Source organism: Notolepis coatsorum, assembly GCF_963971535.1.
Source record: "Notolepis coatsorum genome assembly, chromosome: 16".
In the NCBI taxonomy this organism is placed as follows: Eukaryota; Metazoa; Chordata; class Actinopteri; order Aulopiformes; family Paralepididae; genus Notolepis; species Notolepis coatsorum.
The window spans coordinates 26,945,227-26,952,519 of record NC_140180.1 but is presented as its reverse complement, the minus strand read 5'-3'; the positions used below and the strand labels follow the sequence as shown (position 1 = coordinate 26,952,519).

At 43.6% G+C, this 7,293-nt stretch overlaps 1 protein-coding gene across 1 annotated transcript in view; it reads right to left on the bottom strand.

The window, feature by feature from the left end:
- The window catches only part of LOC311242859 (LIM and calponin homology domains-containing protein 1-like), a 192,548-nt gene that overhangs the window by 80,904 nt on the left and 104,351 nt on the right, over positions 1-7,293 (bottom strand).

The following is a 7,293-nucleotide window of genomic DNA, read 5'->3' as shown; positions in this document are numbered from 1 at the left end:
GAAAGTGAGTGAGTGAGTGAGTGAGTGAGTGAGTGAGTGAGTGAGTGAGTGAGTGAGTGAGTGAGTGAGTGAGTGAGTGAGTGAGTGAGTGAGTGAGTGATACTATTACTACGGTATGTGACTGGGCGGAGTAAGGCTTGGTGTGTAGTTCACTGCCCCAGGAAACTGGGTGTTAACCACTGAGAAATGATTGACAGCTGGATCTGTTAAGAAGGGCTCAGCTTTCAACCCTCCTCAACAGGACCTGTGCGCAATAAGCAGGGGTGTAAAAAGTACCCAGAAATTATACTTAAGTGAAAGTATGGGTACCGTCTCAAAATCGTACTCAAGTAAAAGTCAGAGTATCTGGCTAAAAACACACTTGAGTAAAAGTAAAAAAGTTTCTACTTTTAAATGTACTTAAGTACTAAAAAGTAAAAACTTTTTTTGTATTCCGGGGGAATGAAACGTTCCGTTTCGTCCTCTTCATCACTTGTACTATCATTTGTGGCCATCTTCTGTAGCTTGTCACTCTGACTGTCTAATTATACTATACTAATTAAAATGGTTGGACCTGCGAGATTAGTACTTTGTAGGTCTGCATTTTAAATATAAAGAGTAAAAAGTACGTTTTTTTTCTCTGAAATGTAATTGAGTAAAAGTACAAGTATACAAACCTAATAATACTTGAGTAAAGTACAAATCCCTCAAGTACTTTACACCCCTGGCAATAAGCACCAGATAAAGTGACCATCGCAGAGGCATTTTCTATGAAAAACACAACTCGAATCCGATGGGATCTGAAGTGTAAAGTCCTTGAATGATGTTTTTTTGTTGGTTTTGAACTAACCACGTCTCTCTGCATACTTGGGATGACTCTGGTCAGTTTATGGATATGGGACTGCTGTGTTGTGTGACCACGGCGGTCACTCAGGGAGGAGGGACAGTGTTCACACCCAGAAATGGGTCCTTGACAGGATCTATTCTAGAGGAAAGCTGTTCAGGTTAAGGAAACAAGGGAGCTGGGTGTCGTTTCAGATTCCACTCCTCGCAGCCAAGCACAACAGCCAGAATTAAGACCAGATCAGGCTGAAAGTAAGCAAAGGAGAATTCCGTATCCTGGCTCAAACTTTCTAATCTAACTACTCCGTATCCCCGGTCAGGAACACATGGCTATTGGCTAGTTCAAGCCATCGTATAGCCAAAGCCCATAAGTTAACCCAGTGTTTCTCAAAGTGGGGGGCGCGCCCCCCAAGGGGGGCGCAGAGGCATGACAGGGGGGGGCCTTGAGATTTATAAAAAAATAAAAATAAAAATAAAGAAATTTGGATTACAGAAAATTATCACTAAAGTGCTATCTGTTGCAGCTGCACTGTTCTCCATGAAAATACCATTTCTCAAAATCTGAAAATCATTATTTAATAAAACACAGAAAAGGATCACCAAGTTACTCTGGATAAAAAAACCTTTACAGACAACATTGAGACAAAGCTTCCTGACACATCTCCATCCAAACTCTTGGAAGAACTCTTTGAAATCTCATCTGATACCACCTAGAGAGCTAGTTTCAGAGTGTGGTGCGGAGTACCAAGTATCTCATCTCATGGCCCACCAAGTATCTCATGATGCAGCAGTTAAGGTGTTGATACCATTCAGCACCACATACAGTATCTGTGTGAAGCTGGCTTTTCATCCATGACAGCTCTGAAAACAAAATATAGGGCCAATTTGAAAGGTCACGATATTGGTGTTATTTCAATAAATTTAAACATGGCCCATTTCATGACTATTTTGTTGGGGCGAGGGGGCCCAAAATATTTTGGTCCGCCAAAGGGGGGCCTGACAGAAAAAGTTTGAGAAGCACCGAGTTAACCACTGGGAAAAGTGCAGAGAGACATGCATGTGTGTGTGTGTTCCTGTGGGTCGCCCATCTCGTGTGTGTTAAAACTGCATGACAAATAAAGACTTCTAGTCTAACAATTATATTATTATTATTATTACTATTATTCTTTATATAGATGGGTTTATTGTTTGTACACACAATGTGTTTGAGCAGATCAGCAAGACCCTTTGAATCTGCCTAAAAGTAGTTTCAAACGAAAACGGCTGAAGTTCATTTAGCCAAATCAGCATGTCTGTGAGTTAGGTTAGATAAGATTCAAATGTATCATACAGCACAAATACAGTACAACGAAAAGATGTTTGGCACGAGTGTGAGTCTCCACATTTTACATTATCTAACTTTGGCATGGATTGATTGTTTACTTTAGATCACTAGACTGGCTAACAAATACAAATATATTGTTGTCCGTTGTTCCGAGCAGGATTACGGTCCTTTTTGCCTCCTCGATGCGCACGCGTGCACCGTGTCTGACATGGACGAGGAGGAACCTGTCAATATGTATGGCGCTGGGGAATTTATTTTCCTTTAATAAAAGTCACATCTTCAAATGCCGATCCATCTGCCAACATTGTACATTTGTGCTCATGTGCAGCACACGTGTCCAAAACCAGCAGTTAGAAGCGATCACGGTGCCGGAAAAAATCCCATTACTTATCTAATCGACACACTCCACATTCCTAAAGCTCCCAAAAACTATCCAGAGACCAACACAAACAAGCGACCTGCGTAGAAAAACACAAGAGCCCCAAAGGCCGACCTGCAAACACTCGGCAGCCTCCAGTCCGTAGACGCTCTAATTACACAACAGGACTCCCCTGAGACTCATTTCCCCATTAGACCCCAAACAGGAAGAGGAAGGGGGAGTAGCCTGTGTTTTATTACGATGGGGCAGATAACAACAGGCTTCTTGTTTATGTGCTTCTCACCTTCCGCAATCATAGCCAGAGGGGGTGGAGGTGGGGGTGGGGGTGGGACCCTAAAGCCATAGGAGAGTGACCAGCTGGCTGTGTTGAAATCATTTCACTTTGTTATGGTTTACGTTAAGTGACTCGAGGTTGTTGGAAGTCGCGCGGCGGGAGGGCGGTGCCGAGTTGTGACGTGCCGGTGGCCCACTCACTTGCCGCACGTAATCAAAGGCCTCCCTAATGGCCCTCCTCCACTCCCACTCACTTGTTCACTGCTAATGTTCCCCTGACCAGCGGAGTGGCAGAGCGTGCAGATGGATCGCCGATAGCCCACCGTGAGACGGAGCCATGAGCACCCACCTCAGATTAACTGGTCCCCCGTGTCCTTCGACAGAAACCATTAGGCATTTCTTTTTTTTTAAACTTTATTTTTTAGCGTTTATCGCTTTTCTGGTCAAGCATGACCGACAGATACAGGGTGAAACGGGATATAGAGCAGGGGAAGACATTCTGGTAAATGACGGCGGGTCCGGGAATCGAACTCGAGTCCACCAGATCCGTGACGCAGCACGGTTTTCCCCGACGCAGAAATAGCGCCGAGATATGCGGTGAGCTAGGTTCAGGTTCTATTCTATTCTATTCTGAGCTACTGGAGCCCCCCAACCATTAGGCATTTCAGGTAAAACGGTAGTCGTGTGTAAACCGATGAAATTACATCCATTGAAGACAAAAAAAGATCATGAGAGAGAGAGAGAGAGAGAGAGAGAGAGAGAGAGAGAGAGAAGAAAAGAAAGAAAAAGATACTACAGAGTACAGTTCAGTTGAAACATTAGCAAGATTGAGTGAGTGAGTGAGTGAGTCGCTTTGAGCTTTGTGCAAAGGTGTAATAAGATAATCCATTGTTGTTGTAGCAGGGATTGTGAACAAGAGGAAAGGGTCGTTACGAATGTGAGAGTTTAATTACCAGGAGGATCACTGGCAGGTATCAGCAGCGTTGCAAGATAAGAGACGCGATTTCACTCAAACGAAACTTCCTTAAAAATGATTAGACTCCATCCTGGCCCTGGCTTAGACCCAGAGGTTATCCATCATCTGGCCTTGTGCCTTTCCTCTCTGTCCATCTCTGAACATTGTAGAGTTGCTGAGTGCTAGTTTGCGGTTGCTCCCCCCCCCCCCCCCTCTCTGCCATTCTCATACAGTTATGAAACCTTCGAGCTCCTTGCTCTGTACATCATTTTGCTTGCTGTTTTATTCTCACCCTTACATTTTCTTCTTCAGTTTAAACTTTTTGTTTAACTTTTTACGAAGACCAATCAGTCCAGGCAAAAGGAAGTCAAAGAAAATATTTGTTATAGTTATAGAACTGATCATACAGTAGATTATATCTAGTCATAAATATTTAAAATGACAGAGATTTGTTTTGAAATTTTGTTTTAGTCTGGGCCTAGACCAAATTAATTTGGATGACGTCTCTTAGTACAGTACAACAAAAGGAGGTTTGGCATCCAACCAAAGTGCAAATGTAACAGTAAAGTGCAATAGTAATATACAATGTACAAGTGATTAAACTGGGTATAAATATATAAATTAGTACTACTGGGTGTAGTGCTAATCAGATGTATATACACAGTAACACTCTTCCCAACTTCCCAACAGTAGCCTAGCTGAGGAGGCAAACATCAGCAGAATAGCATCAATTACCCAATAGGTCATTAGTAGGCTACTCACAACTCCTGCTTTCAGCTGATCACCATCTTCGTCCTGAAAACACTGTAGAAGATACAGCCGTCTGAGTGGAACACCCGCCTGCGCAGCATCATGGGAACATCTAAAAAGGTCTATTGGACTGTTCAATCTCTATGGCTGTGCCCCAATCGGTTCCCATGGGAACCACAATGATGTCACGAAAGCGGAGGGTGAGAGAGCACGTCAACGCCCTTTAAGACAACACCGGGGCGATACGTCGCATACAAACGCTAGTATACGAGAGAGAGAGAGGGAGGAAGGAAGTTAAGTTAAGGCTGAGCCCCATTTCTATCGGCTCTCAGTCAGGTTCTGTTTGCGTCTCCGTTCTGGTCCTGAAAGGCCACTGTGTGTGGCTGAGCTGGGTCTAGGTCTAGGTCTTGGTCCGTGGTGAAAGGAGTGTACTGTATTGCCTTGCTGTATATCAGGTCCACTGAAGATTCTAAAGGAATCCATTCAAAGCATGAACTGAATTTGGATCATATGAGGAAAAACGGTGAACAATATTCATTTCATAGCCAATAAAATCTGGAAAGTATTAGGGCTGCCCCCTCATAGTCCATTAGTTGATTCATCGGTCGCTTTGGTCTTAGTCCACCAAGACTTTGTTAGTTTACTAGTTGATTTCTAGGCTTCATTCCCATGCGGAATGAATTTCCTGAAAAATTGTGAGTACATCAGCATTTTACAGATTTGTCAATGAAATCAACTACGGTAATCAATTAGTCAACAAATCCTATGACTATTAGTCGACTATGAATTCCTTCAATCGAGGACAGCCCTAGAAAATATTATATGTCACTGTCACTAAGAATAAAATAATAATTCAAACCTTTAAACAATAAACAATTTAAGTCCTGTTTATGTTTTTCAAAGACTGAAGACTTCAATAAGGACAGCGTCAACTCAACCCCACACACATACAAACACACACACACCCACACACAAATAGAACACACACAAATAGAAACACGTACACACAATTTTGTGCAATAGGCACATAATTTACCAAAACCTGCTTGGACTGTAATGTATGACGTATATCATGCCAATTAGGGTACAGACCCTCACCTGCACCTTGTGTATACGGCTTATTTTTCTCATATTTTTATATTCAGATTTAATTGTAGGCCTATTACCTATATTTATGTCTTTCTTCTATTACGCTGCCCATACCTATACCTCCCCTCCCCATGCTGCTATGATGCCTGAATTTCCCCAAGGGGATCAATAAAGGAATATCTCATCTTATTTAGTGGTTGAGTCTACACAGTTCACATTCGACACAGTCTGGCAATGATTCACATGTGGTGAGTCTCTATTCACATATATGCTTACCACATGTATCTATTGCTATGTCCGCCCATCACAATCACGCAAACTGTCTAACGCCTGTCCCGTCTCCTTGTCTCCCTGTGAGTGGCTGTCTCGTGGTGATGACCGGAGTGGTGGACGTCCCCTGATGATGACCGGGAGGATGCGACCCTCTCTGCGCCGCCCCCATGCCTCAAATAGATCCGCCATCAGCTCTATTTTTCAATCTTTCAAAATGTTCAGTTGCTATTGCATGTACTTATCTGTGTTTCATTACACAATATGTGTGCATGCTTATCAACTGTTTCGCCTGTTTTATTGCAACACTACTATCACCGACATCGACACCCCCCCTTGAACGGCCCTTCTAAGGTTTCTCTCCTCCACATTGCCTGTGGTGCATTTTTTCCTATTGCTAGGTTTTAGTGCGTTTTTCCTTACCTGTCTGGGAGTGTTGCATTCATTTATTTTATTTATTTTAAATTCTTTGGACTTCATGGTGTTTTTGTTTTGTTCTTGATTTATTGTGATGTTTCTTCTTGACTTGTTTAAAGAAGATGTGTCCGGCCCATGGGGACATTAACGTGTGTTGTTGGGCCTTACAAATACATTTTATTTGATTTGTAGACTCAACAACTAAATTCAATCGAAATTGAATAATACACATTTTAGTTGGTTAGCATGTTTAGAAAATAAATTGAAGGGAGGCGGCTGAGTGGCGCTCGCCACTAACGCAGGAGATACTGGTATCGAGCCCAGCTCTCGGCGTTGCTACCGGCTTGGCCGGTCGTCATACTAACACAATTGGCAGTGTTAGAGGGTGGGAAAGCCGGTGGGTGGGGATTGGACGTTGTGGACAGCGACTCCTACAGGTCGGTTGGGTGACGCCTGTACAGCAGAAACAGGAAGTATCGGGGGCAGCGTGAGCCTCCCACGCGTTACTCCTCGCCACTGAGAGTTCGAGCTGTCTGGTGAAAAGATGCGACAGGCTGCCTCCTCGTGTACCGGAGGGGACACGTGATGCAAGGCTTCCATCCTCACTACAGCCGACCAGTGGGAGGCATAGTCTAGCAACGTTCAAGACAGGGGAGGGAAGAATTGGAATTACGAAATTGGGATGGGAGAAAAATAGAAAAATAAGGAGAAAAAGTGGATATAAAAAGAAAATAAATTGAAGGGAATCTACAGATGGAAAGCTAGTGAAGTTGGGCTGTCAGGCTATATGATTCCACAGTTGGAGGTCTACTGCAAACCAGTGCACCACCCTTCAGGCAAAGACCTAGCGAACCACAGACATGGCCAGCTGCAGGATATCAAACAGAACACGATTACAGCAGCAGTGATGTCAGCGCTTCCTTAGCTCTTTGTAGCGTGTAACACCATGAAACGGGCCTCGTCTTGCTACGCTGCCAACTAGCTAATACCCATTTCACGCCTGCCTGGTCTGTC